This window comes from Canis lupus, chromosome 38 (genome assembly GCF_048164855.1).
Source record: "Canis lupus baileyi chromosome 38, mCanLup2.hap1, whole genome shotgun sequence".
Lineage (NCBI taxonomy): Eukaryota > Metazoa > Chordata > Mammalia > Carnivora > Canidae > Canis > Canis lupus.
In genome coordinates, this window is record NC_132875.1 from 41,906 (window position 1) to 61,431 (window position 19,526).

Here is a 19,526-nt window from a genome sequence, read left to right on the forward strand (position 1 = left end):
TGTTGAATGAATAGAGGATGGAGGGGGTGCTTAGTTGTTAAGAAGGTTGCCTGGGGGCAAAAGGCTAATACGACTAATAAAACACACTAATGAGGAAAGCATTGTGTCTGTCTAGATATTATTGGTCACTCCTCCACATAGAGGGGAGCCGCAGGTGTTTTACAGACAACACTTGCAAGACATGCTCAGGTGACAAAGTAAGGCGAAGGCTGGGGAGAGGTCACTTGCAGAAGCCAAGCAGGTCCCTGGGGGCGGGGGCGGGAGCCCGGCCTCCTAGATCCTAGATCCTAGTGCACGTACCCTTGGTCTTGGCAGAGTGAACGGTAAAGAGGGTGCAGAGAGAGAGGTCGGCATTGTGAATGTCGTCTCGATGTTCCATTTTCCAGAAATTCTCCACAATTCTTTGGGATGTACTCCTCTAATGTGAGAGATCCACTTGACTTCTATGAGAAGAAAGAAGAATAAAGATACAGAACATGACTCAAGAAAATAAGCCACTACAGAAAAGTACTTCAAAAGTAAGTATGGTGAAGCCACGGGTCTGGCTCAAAAGCACTTGCCCACCTGCCACGAGTTCTCGGGCAAAATCCTAGACTCCCGTACTTAGCAATGTCCACCTGCAAAGTTACTGCCTTACAACCATGAGGGCATCAGATCTGTGTTTCTGATTCAGTCTGCCAAACTTTCCGTTGAATTCTTAACAAACCCCTTCACAGATCTGTGGTTCTGCTTCTTTCTTTCTTCTTTCTTTCTTTCTTTCTTTCTTTCTTTCTTTCTTTCTTTCTCTCTCTCTCTCTCTCTCTTTCTTTCTTTCTTTTGAAATGTTAAGGAAAGTATACAAAGATGGAAAGCGTCATACAGTGTATGGATGGTCCAATGTTCTGTGCATGCTTTGGATGAGAAAAAAATTGCATTGCTATATATAAGGAATCTCGTTTATGTGCAATAGGGTTGCCGGATTTCTCAAATAAAATTAGACTATGCTTAGTTAAATTTGAAATTTAGATACACAATAAATAAATAATTTCTTATTTTAAGTATGTCCCAAGCAATCTGTGGGACATACTTATGATGTAGGCAGGCCAGGTCCGAGAACAGAGGGGACCCCACAGAACCAGCCAAGAGGGTCCTTGGCTTCATGAAGAACAGAAATCAAATGCAGGCCAGGATAAAGTGAGAACAGAGTCCATGGAATAGTGTAAGTGATGCAGGCAGAGCAACTGGAAGGCTCAGAGAGGAGAAGTGAATCTCCCCATCGCCTGGGGCTCGGGGCTTATTTTGGAAGGGGGTCCAGGGTACACATTCCTTCAGGAATCCAGGGGAAGGTCCAGTCGAGAGCACCTGACAGATGAGCAACAGATATTCCATAAATTACTGAAGGTAGGAGGTATTAATGCTAGGAGTGGTCGGGGTTTAAAGAGATTGTCCTGGAACAAGCTTGGGATCTGGTTCTTCTTAGATATTATCAGGTGTTTGGGGTCCTAGGATGAAACTCGAAGAATGATGAACTTTCTTGCTTCCCCCTTAGAGTGGGAACAGAGCTTCTTGGGCCTGCTCAGATGCAAGGACACCTAGAACATGAGTAAATGGGGGCTAGCAGAGAAACAGTGGATAACTGGAAACGCCAAGTTTCCTGGTTGTATTTTACGGGTGGAATTTCCATTGGTGTAGAACTTAAAGAGATCTGAAGTGGAAATATCTGATTATTGTACAAAGTGTCCCTGTGGAAATCACAGGCTTCCTTTGAGGTGAACAAGGCCCTATTTTATTTCCACTCACAAATGTTTACCTGTAGAGAATATGAATCCATGTTAAACATATTTCTATGGGATATAAAGCCTATAGACCTGGACCAAAATTAGATTTAGGGGAGGTGGGTTTTATGGATACAAAGTCTCTGTTTGGGAAGATAGAGAAATTTCTGGAGACGGACGGGGAAGGTGCCTACACAATGTTGTGAATGCACTAATGCCACTGAAGTGTGCATTGGAAAGTGGCTGAAATGGTAAATTTTATATGTCATACATTTGACCACAATAAAAAAAATTAGACCAAAATATCAAAGGTTATGTTTTTTAATATTACAGTGAAATGGAAACATTTCTGGGGCAGTTCCCCAGGCCACCCTTTTAGGAAGAAAGCCCCACCTTAAATATAAGTGATATTGAATCACAGAAGATTGAGATCCTCATAAAAAATACTTTGCCTTGAGCATCGTACAACCGAGTTGGGAATTATTAACTGGAGAGCACTGACTTGACCTTATTGTTCAATATGTAATCTTTAATGAATATAATTTTACACTAAGCAGTTAGGAGTTCAAGGAGCATGCTGTTGTGATTGCCTCCAACTACTTTATTTTGCAACAAATTACTAGTGGCTGCGTGTGCCGGGGGGCGAAGGCCTGTGGTGAACCTAACTGCTGATGACGCTGATGGGGATTCTGGTTGATGCTGATAAGAACAACACTCACGCACAAATCATACATAATGTACATAGAAAGTGTGGGGGATCCCTGGTGGCTCAGCGGTTTAGCGCCTGCCTTTGGCCCAGGGTGTGATCCCGGAGTCCCGGGATTGAGTCCCACGTCGAGCTCCCTGCATGGAGCCTGCTTCTCCCTCTGCCTGTGTCTCTGCCTCCCTCTCTGTGTCTCTCATGGATAAATAAATAAAATCTTTTTTACAAAAGTGTAAATATGCCCTTTAACCTTATTAGCTCCATTCATTAACCCATTTAACTGTCTGAGCCAGTTGGTGAATACACAGGACATCTTTCCTTAAAATGTTCTCTCTCCTGGTTCTTTTTTTTTTCTTTTAAGATGTTATTTATTTATTCATGAGACACAGAGAGGGAGGCAGACACAGGCAGAGGGAGAAGCAGGCTCCCTGCGCAGAGCCTGATGTGGGACTCAATCCCGGGATCATGTCCTGGGCCACCCAGGTGCCCCTCTGTCCTGGTTCTGAATAAGACGTCTGCCTCCCACGTCACTCACAACTAAAGGGTGTCACTTAGGGCTTTCACAGAGGCCTCGGGATGTGGGGGGAGGACTGGGAGGGGCAGGATTTGGAGCTAGTCCTGTTCCCTGGGCTGCTGAACTGTTTGCCCTTGGGAAGACCAGGCCCTCCCCGCCCTCCTGGTGCCCCCCTGCAGCTCCCCAGTCCCCCCCTGCAGCCCCCTGGCCCTCCCCAGCTCCAGGTGCCCCCATGCACCCCCTGACTCCCCATGCAGCCCCCTGGTCCCCAGGCTCCCTCCATGCAGCACCATGGCCACTCCCCGGCTCCCGGTGCCCTCCAAGCACCCCCCGGGTGGTGCCCCTGGTCCCCCCCCACCGCCCCGCCCCCCGGCTCCGCCGAGCCGCTGGGCTGTCTCCGGCCCGGTCTCCCGGGCTTGCACCCCGCCCAGCCCAACCTTCAGCTCCCAGAAGTGGGGGGCGCCGGTCACCTCCCGCCCCGCCCCCTCCTACGCCCTCTCCTCCCCTCGCCACGTGCCAGGCCCCTGCCCCGCCCCGACGCCCCGCCCCTCCCACGCCCCGCCCCTGCCCCTCCCACGCCCCGCCCCGCCCCGCCCCTCTCGCACCCCGCCCTCGCCCCTCCTACGTCCCGCCCCTCTCGCGCCCCGCCCCCGCCTCTCCCACGCCCCGCCCCTCCTGCGTCCCGCCCCGCCCCGCCCCCTCCCCCGCCGCGACCCGGCGGTCTGGCGAGGAGCGGGCGGACGGAGAAACACGCGGCCCGCCCGAGGCCGGGGGCAGCCCACGGACGTCGGTGTGACCCCCCGCCCCGCCGAGCTGCTGACACGACCGCCCCCGGCCGCCCCCCTCAGCCGCCGGGGCGGGACTTCCGGTCCTGCTCGGGACGCCTTCCGGCGGGAGGCGGAAGCCGGCTCCGGGTCCGCATCGGGGCCGGCGCGTCGGGGGCGCCTGTCTCCTGCGTGGACGCGTCCCGGCCCCGCCGCCGCCGCCGCCGCCGCCGCCGCCCCCCGCGCCGCGGGGCCGGGAGACCGGGTAAGGACGCGGGGCCGGGCAGCCCGCGCGGGCGGAGGGCGGGCAGGGTCGGGGCAGCCGCGGGGGGCGGCGGCGGGGCCGGGCGGGGGCGCGGGGGGCTGGGGCTGTGGCGGGGGCGCGACCGAGGGCGGGGCGGGCGCGGGGCGGCTCCTCGGGCCGAGTGTGCTCCCGGGTCCTCCGCGCGGACCCTGAGCTCCTGCGCCGCACCGCTCGCGCCCTCGCCCTTTGTCGGACCCGGGCGCCCGCCGCGGAGGAGCAGCGCCCCCGGGGCCCCGGTGCAGTGAGGTCGGCGCCCCCGGACCCCGGTGCAGTGAGGTCGGCGCCCCCCGGGGCCCCGGTGCAGTGAGGTCGGCGCCCCCGGACCCCGGTGCAGTGAGGTCGGCGCCCCCCCGGACCCCGGTGCAGTGAGGTCGGCGCCCCCTGGACCCCGGTGCAGTGAGGTCGGCGCCCCCGGTCCCTGGTGCACTGAGGTCGGCGCCTCCCGACCCTGGTGCAGTGAGGTCGGCGCCCCCCGGGGCCCCGGTGCAGTGAGGTCGGCGCCCCCCGGGGCCCCGGTGCAGTGAGGTCGGCGTCCCCCGGACCCCGGTGCAGTGAGGTCGGCGCCCCCCGGACCCCGGTGCAGTGAGGTCGGCGCCCCCCGGGGCCCCGGTGCAGTGAGGTCGGCGCCCCCCGGACCCTGGTGCAGTGAGGTCGGCGCCTCCCGACCCTGGTGCAGTGAGGTCGGCGCCCCTGGGGCCCCGGTGCAGTGAGGTCGGCGCTCCCCGGGCCCCGGTGCAGTGAGGTCGGCGCCCCCCGGACCCCGGTGCAGTGAGGTCGGCGCCCCCCGACCCTGGCGCAGTGAGGTCGGCGCCCCCCGAACCTGGTGCAGTGAGGTCGGCGCCCCCCGACCCTGGTGCAGTGAGGTCGGCGCCCCCGGACCTTCAGCTGCGCGGAGCTGACCCCGGAGCGGCAGCAGGTGCCCAGCGCCGCCTGTGCTGCAAGCTGGCAGGTGGGCCCCGTGTCAGGTGCGCAGGCCGCCCCCCTTCTCGGGACTGCTGGGCTCGGATTTCTGCCTTGGCGCCCCTGACTGCGCTAGCGACCCTTAGTGACCCAGGGGTGTGGTTCCACACGTGCCGATCGCGTCCAGGTGTCTCCAGCGGCCGCTGCATGCTGCGTGCGCTTGTGACCAGCGGTAACCTGCAGGCATCGTGCGTATATGCTCAGTGGCTGCCCCTGATCCGCATCACACAGTGTCGCTCGTGAGTGTGATGCCAGCCACCTCCTGCGACCTGGACTCTTGCACGCCCTGGGTGCCGCTCCACGGCCAGGGGTAGACGCTGACAGTTGACGAGCACTTGCTGGCTACAGGTGCTTCCTGCGTTGCTCCAGGAAGTGTTTGCATCTGACTTGCACTCATTCAGTCCACTAGAGCATTGTTTGTTTACTGGTGGCTTAGTGTCTTGCTAGCTTCTCAATTCCTCCCCGCACCCCAGGTTTATGGAGGTATAACTGACAAATAGAGACAGTAGCTGTTTAAGGTGGACAGCGGGGGTGGGTGTGGGGGTGGGGGTCTGCTGTACCCGTGCTTGTGAAGTGATCGCCACAGTCCTCACCTCACATGCTTCACGGTCTCTTGTTTCTGTTTTTGTTTTGGTGTGGTGAGAACACCTAGGATCTACTCTCTTCCAGATTTCAAATGACAATATTAGTGACACTTATAAACTCTTGTGGACTTGAGAATCTGTGCTTGAGGTAGATACTTATAAGGTCCCTATACTTAGGGACACAGCTGATAGTACAAGTGAAAAGCAGCATCTAGGAATAAACAGTGCTTTAACCTGTAATTGAGCATGTTGAATGGTTTTTCAAATTAGAAAATGAAAAGATGACACTGATCTTCATAGTTATTGAATAAACTGCTGTGTACAGTTCTATGTGTCTCCATCTCATTTCTTTAAATTAGTATCCTTTTTCTGATAAGGCTTGTTCTGAATTTTCCATAAAAATCTTGGTTTAAACAATGTTTTCTTTTTCCCTTGGTTTTGGGGAGATAAAGCACGTGAAAAAGTATGGAGATCTTTAGACTTTATTTTGGGGTAGAGGAAGTGCTTGTTTTTGGAATCACAAGAGCTCTCCTCTGGCAAGTTTCTAGTTATATGTCTGAATGATGTATCTGAAATTAGACTGCTGTATGCTCTGGATAATCTTTGGAATCTTCGTTACACTTATTGTTGGGTAAATTATTAAGCTTTCTATAATAAATCCTATGTTATTCTGTAGGATTTAGACACATTTTACAGTTTAACCAATAGTGGAATTTTTTTATAAGGTTGTAACAAAGTACTGGTTATTCTTATGTATCTATTATTTCTGTTTCTGCTATGGCAAAATATGTATCTGTGCATTGGGAGAAATACTGAAAAAATGAGAGCCCAGACTTTGTTTTTATGGACGCACATTTACACATTTTGTTTTCTATAATAACCTGTGTGTAATATATGAAGTAGTTTGCTATATTGAGTCTTTTGGTTCTGTGCTGATTGTCCGTTTCATAATTACATAGTCCATAAGTACATAGTCTGTACACCCTAGTTAGAAAGGCATTCCCCGCCATTTGGTGGAATCAGGAGAATTTGTTACTGCTGAGGAATCCTGCTTCTGGATAGGGAGATCCCAAGCAGTGTTGATTTTCTGCTGACTTACCTCCCAGCTGCATTGTCTGTAATGCAAGCATGGTTCTCGCCGAGATTGACTGAGGCATACATAGTCAACCCCTTCTTTTAGTAGGACTCTCCGTCCTCTTTGTTTTCCTGAGTTAGACCTTTTCTCTTAGTGATCAAGGTGACCTGGCCTTAGTGTGACTTGGGGATCAGCAGCCAAGGGGGCTGCAGTCCTGTTGGTGTAGTCTTGTTCATTCTGCCGAGTCTCATCCCATACATCTTGGCAAAATTTCCACCCTCCAGACACGTAGTTATGGCTGTGAACCATTTGTTCACAATCCTAAAGCATAATTGGTTGGATTGTATAAATGGACTCTACTTAGCTTTGCTTTCGAATGAGGCATCAAGTTAAATTATACACAAACTTTCCTATTAAAGTGCCACAATTGCAGATACTATATAGAAAATACACTGGTTGCCATTAGTCTTTGTTCTTATTACTAGTTTTCTTTGTTGGTTTGCTTCAATTTGAGATCCTAATGAAAAGAAGAAATGTCAAAAGATGTGGGGTGGGGAGGGAAGCTGGCCGTTATTGGTGATGTGTTAAGAGGTGATGGTGGGAGCTGTCTGCAGTAGTTGGAAGGAGTATCTTAGCCCTGACATTGTTTAGAATTGCCAGTGCTTGGTGATAATAAAAAGCAGAAAAACTTAGTTGGGTTTATTATTGTTTTAAAATACCCTAGAGACAATGCAGGCCTTTATTGCCTCCAGGGGGCAGAAAGAAATCCTTCCTCCTTTTCCCACCTACATGAGAACGACTGGGCAAGGCTCTTAAGGTCAAAAAGTTTACGGGGTAGTTGGGAATCTTGGAAAGGCTTGAGAGAAGGATCCAAATATGAATAAAAAAACCCAGGGACTCCTGGGTGCTCAGTGGTTGAGCCTTTGGCCCTGCCTTTGGCGCAGGGTGTGGTCCCGGGGTCCTGGGATCGAGTCCCATGAGTCCCACGTCGGGTTCCCTGCAGGGAGCCTGCTTCTCCCTCTGTCTCTGCCCCTCTCTCTGTGTCTCTCATGGGTGGGTGAATGGAATCTTTAAAACGAACAAACAGATATTGAGGTTTATTTTAGCTTTGGTGTTTATTTTCAGTATTGAGAAGAAAGCATGGAGATTGAGAACATTGCAGATATGAGACGACCAAGCACTATATATGAGTGAACCTGTCTTAATTAAAGTGGAGGAGGGAGGGCAGATCCTAGGAAGTGATGCATTGTCAGTGTTCAGACTTTACCACAAGAGCTAACGACTACACAAGTAAGAAGTTTCAGAGTCAACACTTAATATTTTAAACCTAAGTGGTGACTATTTCATGTGATTGAATGGAGTTGTAAAAATAAAAATAGTACAAGAAACCACCTGTATACCTTTTATTTGGATTCACCTTAACATTTTACCCCATTTGCTTTATCACTTAAGAAGAATAACACTTTTTTTTTTTTTTTTTTTTTTTTAAGTAATCTCTACACCCGGTGTAGATTGAACTCATGCCCATGAGATCAAGAGTGACGTGCTTTTCTGACCAAGCCAGCCAGGTACCCCACCTAGAATGCTCATAATAAAATATACTTCCGAGTAGAACTGCTAATTTTTTTAAAGATTTTATTTATTTATTCATGAAAGACACAGACAGAGGCAGAGACACAGGCAGAGGGAGAAGCAGGCCCCCTGCAGGGAGCCCAATGTGGGACTCATGGGACTCCATCCCAGGACCCCGGGACCACGCCCTGAGCCAAAGGCAGATAGATACTCACCTGCTGAGCCTCCCAGGTGTCCCTAGAACTGCTAATTGTGTTTTTCTTTCCTAACAGTTTATTGGCTCCCATTCACAGAGCTAGCTTTAGTACCTTGGTGGACAGTCTGATGTAACTCTCTGAAGGGTAATGAATGTTGACCAGTCCACGACAGGTGGGCTTTGATTTCTAGACCACAGTATCCTCTTCTGGGGTCTTATCATCCTGACCAGGGTTGTAACTCCTATGTCTGTCTGTTGCTTTTTGGTTTATACATTTTCACTTGATCTCAAAACAAGCATGTAAATGTTCTTCCTTAGACCTATCTGATCTCACTTGCATTCATTCAAGTGTCACTCCTTTCTTTCTTTTTTTTAAGATGTATTTATTTGAGAGAGAGAGAGAGAGAGAGAGAGAGCAAGCCAGCTCGAGTGCATGAGAGAAGGAGCAGAGGGAGAGAATCTCCAAGCAGCCTCCCTGCTGAGCATGGAGCTGACTCTTGACTCAGGGCTTGATCTCAGGACCCTTAGATCATGACCTGAGCTGAAACCAAGAGGATTTTGGCTCAATCAAATCAAGATGCTCAACCAACTGGGCCACCCGGTTGCCCCAAGTCTACTTCCTCGCAATTTGTAGTCCTTGGTTATTGAAAACAGCTAAACAGTATCCTTTTTAAGAACATTTAACCTATTTTGTAATAAATACCTTGTTAACACTTCAGGTAAGACTGTACCTTTCTACCTAAAAATATACTTCTCATGTCTTTAGTCCATTCACAGGGCCTTATATTGGTTGATCTTTCAAGATTCTGGGTTTTTCATACCCTTTTTATTTTTTTTATTCTTATTTTAAAAAGATTTTATTTATTTACTCATGAGAGATGGAGAGAGAGATAGGCAGAGACACAGGCAGAGGGAGAAGCAGGCTCCATGCAGGGAGCCCGACGTGGGACTCGATCCTGAGTCTCCAGGATCAGGCCCTGGCCTGGAGGCAGTGCTCAACCGCTGAGCCACCCGGGGCTGCCCCTTTCATACCCTTTTTAAAGTGTGGCGAGCAGCGACACCTGGGTGGCTCAGTGGTTGAGCATCTGCCTGTGGCTCAGGGCGTGATCCTGGAGTCCCAGAATCGAGTCCCACGTTGGGCTCCCTGCAAGGAGCCTGCTTCTTCCTCTGCCTGTGTCTGCCTCCCTCTCTGTGTCTCTTATGAATAAATAAATAAATAAATATTTTTTTTTTAAAAAAAAAGAGTGGTGAGCAAAGTTGAGAAGAGCCTAATATAGAATAACTGATCATTTATGTGTAAATTATTTACATAGTGCTTTTCTTTTAATTTAATTTAATTTTCTTCTTAGATTATGAGCAGAGGGGAGAGGGAGAAGCAGGCTCCCCACTGAGCGGGAGCCTGACATGGGGCTCTATCCCAGGACCCCTGGGATCATGACCTGAGCCGAGGGCAAACACTTAACCAACTGAGCCACCCAGGGACCCCCAGAGTGCTTTTCTTCCATAGTCATTTGGTCCTTAGGGCAGGACATGTAGTATCCCATGTCAGGGACAGAAACCTTGAGCTACAGAAAGGTTAGGTGGCTTGCTGGGTGTCTTCTGGAATGAGGCTGTGTTGGACCTGGGATGCAACCCTCAGTCTTCTACCCCTGAATCCATATACCCTTTATCCCAGTTCACCTATTCTATTGCATCTAACTTTTAGGTCTTTCTATTATCATGTATTTTAAAATATATCGTAGAATCCCTTTGGCTTCCTCGTTTCTTCTCCCTTTTCATCAACTGAATTTGCTGTTAGGGAAAGAAAGTGCTGACTCTACTTAATCTTTTTCTTCTGCACCTAGCATACTGTTGCAGGATGGAAGTGGAGCACTAGTAGTCATTTAACCCAATCTTCTACCTAATTTGGATACTCTCATACCTCTTCCCTTCCCAGAGTATTTAGGGCTAATAACAAGGTGTTCATCTCCTTCTAATCAGCCTTGGTTTATTGTTGGGAGGTTCCAGTTAGAAAATTATTTTCTTTTACTTATAATAGATCCAATTACCTGTAGTTCTTATCTGTTTGCTTTCGTTATATCATCCAGAGCAACATAGAAGATCTAGGCAAATAACAACAACTGTGTCTTCTCAGGTTAAATAATGCCACTAGCTAGATCTCTTACCATCCTGATCATCGTATTCTGGTTGCACTAGGTTGTCAGTAAATATGGCTTCCCTAATTGTCTACACTATTTCAGAGGTCTGATCAAGGCAGCAAATAGGGAGACCATTACTTCCTGTAAGGTGGACACCTACTGTTCTATCACTTCAATATTTTTGAAGTGCAAAATTACATTAACATTTAAGCAGAGATATCTTGCTCTCATATCCAGCATTTGTACGTCAGAGCTCCCAAAATTTTCATGGGCAATTTGTTAGTCAAGTCCTTGCATCTGGATAGTGGTTTTTTGACTTAATTACAAGACTTCACACTTATTCCTGTTAAATTTGATCCTGCCAGGGTTTCAGAGGTCCAGCATTTCAGGCTGTAGTGATCTGTTTGAGACTCAGTTTTGTTACTGTCTTACCCTTTCCAGCTTTGTCTTCTATGTTTATAATACTTAACCTCTTCAAGCTTGCGGCTTTGGATTGACGATAGCCACCTAGCTAATGCTCCTCCTAGGGCTTAGAGGGAGATGGTCTGTGGATCATGTTATGCCAGGTCTTCTGCAGAGAAGTGTGACAAGCACTGGTTCTCTGGATCTGGTGCCTTATTGCCTGGGAGACCCGAGAATTACTCAGAGAGAATTGGTCAGAGGCTGTCCCAAAGTTTGTGTTGGATTTTCCGCTCCCTACCCCTCACTTTGACGTGCATGTCTCTGAAGAATGTAGAAAACAAATCCTTGGAATTGTGCTTCCTCTAGCTGGCCCTCTCCCTGCCCTCCAGATAGAAAGTTAACTTAAACCTACAGAATTGAAACTTGGTTAGAGATCTGTGACTGCCATTTCTTATATTTATGACTTTGCTTGGAGTTGGTCTTTGAATTGTATATGAACTCTTATCCATGTTCTAAGGACTAAAAAACTGCCCTGAACTATAACAGATTTTTTAAGACTTACAGAGAAAATGATAATTAATATTTTTGGAAACTAATCTTGCCAGTGGCCTCAGTCCATTATTGTAACAGAGGTGGATAATTATACATATGAATTGTACATAGGTCGACATAGATTGTATGTAGAGCTTATTTTCACTTTCAGTCAATGTTAAACCTTTTAATCCCAAACTAGTGATGTCTTATATAGACACATTTTTTAAGGTTTAGTTCAAATCTTAGTTTATCTCCATACTTTTTTTTTCATCTCCATACTTTTTATATTAAAATGGTTTATAGCTGGGGCACCTGGCTGAGTGATCCAGCATTTGCCTTTGCCTCAGGTCCTGGGATCGAGTCCCGCACGGTCTCCCTACAGGGAGCCTGCTTCTTCCTCTGCCTATGTTTCTGCCTCTCTCTGCGTCTCTCATGAATAAATAAATAAAATCTTTTAAAAAATGGCTTACAGCTAAGTCTAGACTTGAGGAACACCTATCAGTTGGCGAGTTTAATTCTGTATTTACTAAATAGTGAATGGGGAGTTAGACATGAAACCATTGTGTTTTCAGTGAGTTGAGAACATAAAGGTAGAGGAATCAGAGGTGTATTTTATTATTTTTTTTAAAGATTTTATTTATTTATTTGACAGAGAGAGCACAAGCCAGAGGAGGGGCAGAGGGAGAGGGAAAGTGGAATCCCCGCTGAGCAGGGAGCTCCACATGGGCCTCGGATCCCAGGACCCTGGGGTCACGACCTGAGCTGAGGGCAGATGCTTCACTGACTGAGCCACCCAGGTGCCCCTAACACTCTGTTTTTAGAACAGGTATTTTATAATTCCTCCTTTACAGTCCTAAACTAAATCCATAGATATCCTGTACATATAAACCTGATGGCAGAGAAATGAACATAATCTCTTACTGTGATATGAAGGAGGGACAAAACCAAAATCACTTAAAGATATATCTGTAGTGTGTGTGCTTGCTCTACACGTTCCACTTAGTGTTTTGCAGCTATGTGTAGGGTCGCTGTGAACGAGACCCACGTATGTGTAGACCTACGCGCTTATTGCGCGTCTGTACCCTGAATGCTGGCACTGTCATCGAGGTCACTGCCCAAAATGGTGAGCAGCTCGGTCACATTCAGACAATAGTCAGAATGGTCTTGTCTTGGCTTTCAGAGCAGTTACATTTTGGGAAAATTTAATGATTATTAAAAATGTGAATGAGATAATTCGTGTTTTTATGTTAAATGGCTCAGATAATGTAACAGGTTTCCTACCCGCGTGTATTTCTGGTGGAATATTGCGCGGGCCAGATGCGATGACCCTGGTGATGCAGAAGTGAGGTGTGTACCGTGCTGCAGGGCGTCTTGCACTCCTGGCCGGTCCACCTGCTGCCTTCAGGGCCCCTCAGCCATTCCCAAAACCAAGAAATACTTTCACAGACTTTGACAACCCCCCTTAGGGTTTAAAATTAAACCATATTATGTTTCAGCCTTATGAAATTACAGGAAGCCAGTTTCTTCTCAGAATGTGTATGTAGAATTCCTTTTATGAGGCATAACAAATATGTTCTAACGTCACATTCATTGGTGATGGTTGCCTTGAACATCATGTTAAAAATTTGAGAGAGTCCAATCAGTATTAAAGGATGTTATGATTTATTGGTTATATTTGCCATATGTAGGAGGGGGAGTGACTATATAAGACATGTGCCGCAGTCTCCTGTCGCTGTTACAGTTCAGTGGATCTGGACCCACTAGGTGCCAACACCTCCACCCTAGGGAATTTGGGAATACGTGGGAAAGTTTTTGGTTGTCACAGTGATGGGTGTATGTGTGTGTAGGTAGCATTTAGCGATTTGAACTAGGGGTGCTAAATGACCCACAGTGCTTTGGACAGTTCTAGACAGTGGGAACATCCTGATGTCCCTTGTGGGGAAACACGGTCTAGCTTGGAGAAGAGTCTGATTATAGAAACTGTCCTGAGTGGGATGGTCAGTGGGACTTAAACAGAGACCAGATATCTATTTGTCACAGATACTATGACAGGTATTTTGGCATTGAGTGGGACATTGTACGATATGCTCTCCAGGGGCTTTTCCAGCTCTTTGATTTTCTGAGTGTGCGGCAGGGGTCAGGCTAACTGTGGCCTGTCTTAATGAATACAGTTCTCTTGGGACACAGCTGTCCTCATCTGTTTATGGATTGTCATTGACTGCGTTGAGGCTGCAGCAGCCAACTTGTGAGTAGTGGCCCTAGAGACCATAGGGCCTGCAGAGCCTAAGCACTACCGGCCTCTTTACAGAAAATGTTTATAGACATCGCATATCATCATGTTTTTTTGGATGGCCCCAGTGTGTGAACTGATGTCACAAAGTATGTGATTCTCATATCTTTAGTTTTCTGGATATGTGGTGGTTTTGGAAATCTTTTTCTGGGTCACTGTGGCACTGAAGACTCACACACTGATGGATCCGTAGTAAACATTACAGCCAGAGAATTCCCAGCTTGATTTTGCAAATGTCACTATGTAGGATGAGCTCCGCATCTGTTTTGTATGATTCCTCAGGTTTTGAGATTGGGCTGATGGGTGACTTTCCTCATGGTGACATTATACTAACTGGTCTTTAGGAAATGCTTTTAAAGCCATGACAGTGAGAGCTTAAAAATTCCATGTAGGGAATATCACTGTTTCCCTCCAATGCATTTTAAAAAAGAAAAGCACAGTGAGATAGCAGTATTGCTAGTTTGTTGGCATTGTGAAGGAAATACTAACTTATGAAATAACCTCTGAGCACTTATTTAAAATACTTTAACATTTTTAAAAATAATATTTTAAAGCAGTTACAAGAAACAGACATCTGTTAACCCTTATTCAGGAAAGAAAAAAATTAGAGTCTTTCAATATGTTGGTGTCTTGGTCAGGCTTCCCCAGAGAAACAGAGCCAGGGTGTGTGTTTGTGTGTGTGTGTGTGTGTGTGTGTGTGTGTTTCAAAAGAGATTTATTTTAAGGAATTGGCTCATGAAGTTGTGGGGATCAGCAAGGCCAGAATTTGTAGGGCAGCTGACAGGCTGGAATGTCAGGCAGGAGTTGATGCTGCGGTCTTGAGGCCGAGTTCTTCCTTCTCTGGGAAACCTGTTTCTGTTCTTAAGCCTACAACTGATTAGGTGAGTCCCACCCACACAATCGAGGGTGATCTTTATTTGAAGTTAACCTATTGTAGATATTAACCGCATCTACAAAATACCTTCCCTGCAACACCTAGGTTAATATTTGATTAATTAACTAGGTCCTGTAACCCAACCGGGTTGACTCATAGGACCAGCTATCACAGTATTTAAGAAGTGTTTGGTATATTAAAATATACGGTATATAAAATATTGTGTAGTGAGGACTGATTAGGATAGTGTCTATATATACTTAGAGCAGGAGTCTGTAAGGCATTTCCTGGTCTTCATTCATGTGTCAAATGAAGAATAGAAAATGGACAATTAAATCAACCTTGTCACCCTTTGAAATGGAAAAGTTCTCTTTTGTGGTTTTTATGTATCGTGTATTTTTTTAATTTAAGGTGCCTTGAATAATTTAAAAATTTTCTAGCCATGTTTTTGTATTTTTATAAGTTAATGCTATTGCTAGCCTATTTTTTTTTTCTATTGCTAGCCTTTTTTGCACAAAAACTTCTTAGAGGAAGGAATTAGTCTTGAGCTAGTCCAGTTCTCCCCATTTGTGGTTGAGAAACTTAGTCCCAGGAAGGTGGAGTAGTTTGTCCAGGTAACACAGTGAATAAAGGAACCATCATTAGAAGCTGGATCTGATGCCCAATCTAGTACCCTTTCTGCTAACGAGAGTGATCACAGGTACATGAAACTAGTAAAGGGGTTTCCTGAAGAGTCCCTACTTAGGGGATTGAGTATGAATTGATAGTTAAGAGGATAGGGGTGATATTCGAGTCGTTCAGTGATGCAGAAAAGAGGGGGTGTCCGGGTGGACAGCATATCCACTCAGGGCACACAGCTCCGTGTGATGCCCAGGGGGCTTGAGGAGGTTTTACACGTACAACCTAGCCATCGGATGACTCATGGGATTTTCCAGAGGATCTCAGGTCGAGAGAATGTGTGGTTCATAACAAGTTGCTGAGAGAGCTCTTTCTTCCCTGAGGTTAGTAGAGAAACATGGGGCTCTTGGGACCCAAGTGCTGTCTGAGTAGCACAGGGCTGGAGTTTGGAAATCCCCCAAGAGGGAATTTTAAGGATTCCGTGAGGCATAGAGGAAACATTGTAGGAGGTAAATGGGTTCTTTAGAAGGTTGCAGGGTTTCGGGCTTAATCTAAGTTTACTTCCTTACCTGCAAAATAAGTCTATTAATACCCACTGCACGTAGTCATTAGAGGGAATAAAGGAAATAACATATGTAATGTGCTTGTTAGCACAACCCATGGCACATGGTACTCAAAATGATAACATTTATATATTATATCATGGCAGCTGGCTGAGAGTCTTACCAGAATGTATCACTAGAGTGAGATTTTTTTTGTCTTATTCCTCTTTTCTTTCACTTACTCTAACTACCTTATGTCACTCCACAGCTGTTCAGTATGGTTTCTTATTTCAGGTTTATTATTTCCAGGGAGGGATGTATCTCTGACAGTACTTAGTACTTCTTCACCTCTGATCAACAGGCCTGGTCTTTTTGAATAAACTTTGCCCCTTCTTAGGGAGTTATATTTCAGTTGCAAATTTTATCTCATCAAGTTCAAACAATGTACTTAACTATGGCACTATTTCCTATCAGACTGACTGACTTATTTATTTATTTATTTATTTGCACTTTGGAGTATAACTGGGAAGATAGAGTTGAAAAGGGGAGTGAAGGTGCAAGATTTTGAAGCAACTTGTCCCTTTCCTCTTCCTCAAAGGGTTATTTCCTTCAGGTTTTGAGTAAAAACCAAAATGAAGTATTTCAGTGGATGTCAGCCCCAAAGGGAACTTAATTGCATCTGAAGATATAAAAGTACGTATGGATGTAGACTCAGAAGTAGTCAAATAATAGATTTTTTTCAGCGTATGGGAGCAAATTTGAAATGACTAGTTATTAAGCACAGAGTACCTGCCCCAGCTTTGTAGTGTGATTATTTCAGAACCAGACCTGGGAGCTGTTTCCCTCGTGTTCAAAACATTGGTACAATTTGCATCTGACTGAGTAACCTGGAGTGTTTAGTTTCCTTCTGAGGAACCTAAAGGTGGTTCCTTCGAGGTGGTCCTCGAAGATCTATCGAGTAGGGTTCTCTCTGGAACCCTTCGGGCTGGACGAAAGCTTCTCTGCACAGGTCTGTATGTAGGGTTTAAATTTAAATTGAGAAATTTCTGCATTTCTACATTTCCAAGCAAAGAGAGTTCAGAAAAGCTTAAAAATAAAAGCTCATGGTATATCTAGGGTGATCTAGGTTGAATCAAGCTTGTTTAGTTATTATGCTATGCTTAAGTGGATGACTATGTCTAAGCTAAAGTTCAGAGGCCTTTCGGACAGAGGAATAAATGTGAATGTTTCTTTTGAGTGACCTCTAACTGCTTTTTTCAAAAAATGATGCAATTAAATGAATACTAATTTTTGAATGATGATTTTTCTGTAGTTTAATCATTAGGTAGAACAGTTTTGTATTTGCAGACTCCAGTGTTTCACATTACACAGTATCCTGGTTCATAGACCTAGAGTTGATGAATATTGGTAACCTGCAGTAGCATTTGATTTTCAGTGAAATGTGCTGGCCGTTGTTGCCTCTAAGAAGCCGGGGGGGGGGGGGGGGTCCTTCCGTAGCTGCCTGCGCGCTCTCCCATGGGCTCTTCCTTCCCCTGCTCTCCTATTGCCTCCATTAGGTAGTGCTGCATGCCTTAAAATCACCCATTCCTCTACTTTTTAAAAAGATTTTATTTATTTATTTATGAGAAACACAAAGAGAGAGGCAAAAACACAGGCAGAGGGAGAAGCAGGCTCCCTGCAGGAAGCCCCATGTGGGACTCAATCCTGGGACGCCAGGGTCAGGCCCTGAGCTGAAGGGAGACGCTCAGTTGCTGAGCCACCCAGGCATCCCCCATTCTTCTACTTTTGTACTGGGAATGGGAATCTCCCATTTCCCTCATAACTGATGGCTGATCCATAATTATTTGGTTATGTTAATTCAGGTGAAGGTGTGGATGACTGATGGATTTACTCCTAAGGTACATTATATGAATTGTATATGTTTTATTTTTTAAAGATTTTATTTATTTGACAGAGAGAGCACAAGCAGGGAGGAGGGGCAGAGGGAGAGGGAGAAGCAGACTCCCCGCTGAGCAGGGAGCCCCATGCAGGGCTCCATCCCAGGACCCCAGGATCATGACCTGAGTCCAAGGCAGACACTTAATGATTGAGCCCCCCAGGCACCCCTGTATGTGTATTTTAAAGTGGAATTCATAAAACCAAACAAAAACCCGTCAGTCCAAAGAGGTAGTAAGTGGTTTAATCTGTAGAGATTGCTTATTTACCTTGTCTCTTCAGACCTCCTTACTGAGGACCTCCAGTTTCAAGGAGAATGTGTTTCTTCCCTGGAGGAAAAAGGATAATGGGGAGAGATGAACCTTTTTGAACTTGAGACACCTGCATAGCTGCATCCTGACTTTGGTCAAGTCCTTCCTCTGTAATCTCACATACTTTCTGGGTTTTTGTTTAAATGCTCTTGTTGTGAGATAGGACTCCCTTCTTACTGCAGGTCCTGTCTTCCACCTTGCTGTGAGCTAAGTCTCCTCATCCATGCTAGTCCCTTACAGGTTCTCCTGTGAAGCTTATGGTTTTCACTTTGTCTTTTTAGACCAGTAATAATAAGTTTTGCTGACAGGGTGAATTTTTTTTTCCACCAAGGAGTAGAAGTCAGCACTAAAAGTGTTCCTCTTGTTGAAAATGTCTCTAATAATACTGGCTTCTACTAATTGATCCTGTACTATATGGTAGGTGCTGCACTAGGCATTTAATATACATTGTATTCAGTCCTTGCAGCAGCCTTATTTAAGGTACATATTCATATTTCCCTCTTATAGGGGAGGAAACCAAATTTCGAAGAGATTAAGTAACTTGTCTACTTTTGTAACGCTCCTAAATGGTGGAGCTAATTGTAAAGCCTGTCTGCTTTTGATTGTATGCTCCGTGTCTCAAAAGCACCTTTAGATTCAGTGCCTACCCTTACGTACTTTCTGGAGAGTATGAGCAGCTTGTTGATTCTAGAATTCTCTTTAATATCCACGTACTCACAGTAGCGTTTGTGAGCTGTTCCACTTTAAATTTTTGTGAAATGCAGTCAATGTATTAGGGATAAATGTTTCTTTCAGGGGCATCACCACAATGAATGTAGCATCTAGCCCGAAGTAGCAAATGCTTGCAAACTATTTGCTGCTTGGATAAAAACAGTGACAACAAGAGAGGTGGTAGTTAGCGAGAGGGCTGTGCACAGAAGAACAGATTCCCTTGGCGCGGGAAGCAGGACCTTTCTGGCATTGCCACGGGCTGCGGGGCGGGGCTGGGCCCAGGCTGTGATGAACGCGCCCAAACCAAACGCGAGGGTTTTCTGCTTTACAACCGCAAGTTGTTGCCGCTGAAAAGGGTAGTGAGTCATGATGAATGCGTTTCCATTAGCTGCAAAGAAAATGTTTAATTCTTTTTAAACCGAGATAAAAAGACCGGTTTGAAATGCAGAGTAAATTAGTGGCTCCCGAGTGAGTGGTTGTGAGATTCCTGCCCCAGGAATGGGCTCGGTGCCGCTGCTGATGGTGGCTGCCGAGGCTGCTAGTTCCTGGTTCGGGCCCAGCTGGTTTCTGCCCGGTGCTGTAAGAATGCAGGCTTGCTTACCGATCTTACCCTTAACCCCGGTTGTAGGATTTGGATAGAGCTGTTACTTTCCCTGATACTTTCCCTGAAACGACTTGGGTTTTCTCAGGCTGTCAGGGTTGAGTGCAAACCAAGCTTTCAGAGTTCTCTGCCCATGGAACACGG

The 19,526-nt window shown here is 46.5% G+C and overlaps 1 protein-coding gene across 6 annotated transcripts in view; it reads left to right on the forward strand.

The window, feature by feature from the left end:
- The first annotated feature begins 3,850 nt into the window (after positions 1-3,850).
- DISP1 (dispatched RND transporter family member 1) overlaps positions 3,851-19,526 on the forward strand; it is a 155,832-nt gene continuing 140,156 nt past the window's right edge. For all 6 annotated transcript variants that reach the window (XM_072814546.1, XM_072814549.1, XM_072814547.1 and 3 more), the window contains exon 1: positions 3,851-4,000. The gene's annotated coding sequence lies outside the window, so the exon portion shown is untranslated. The remainder of the gene's footprint in view (positions 4,001-19,526) is intronic.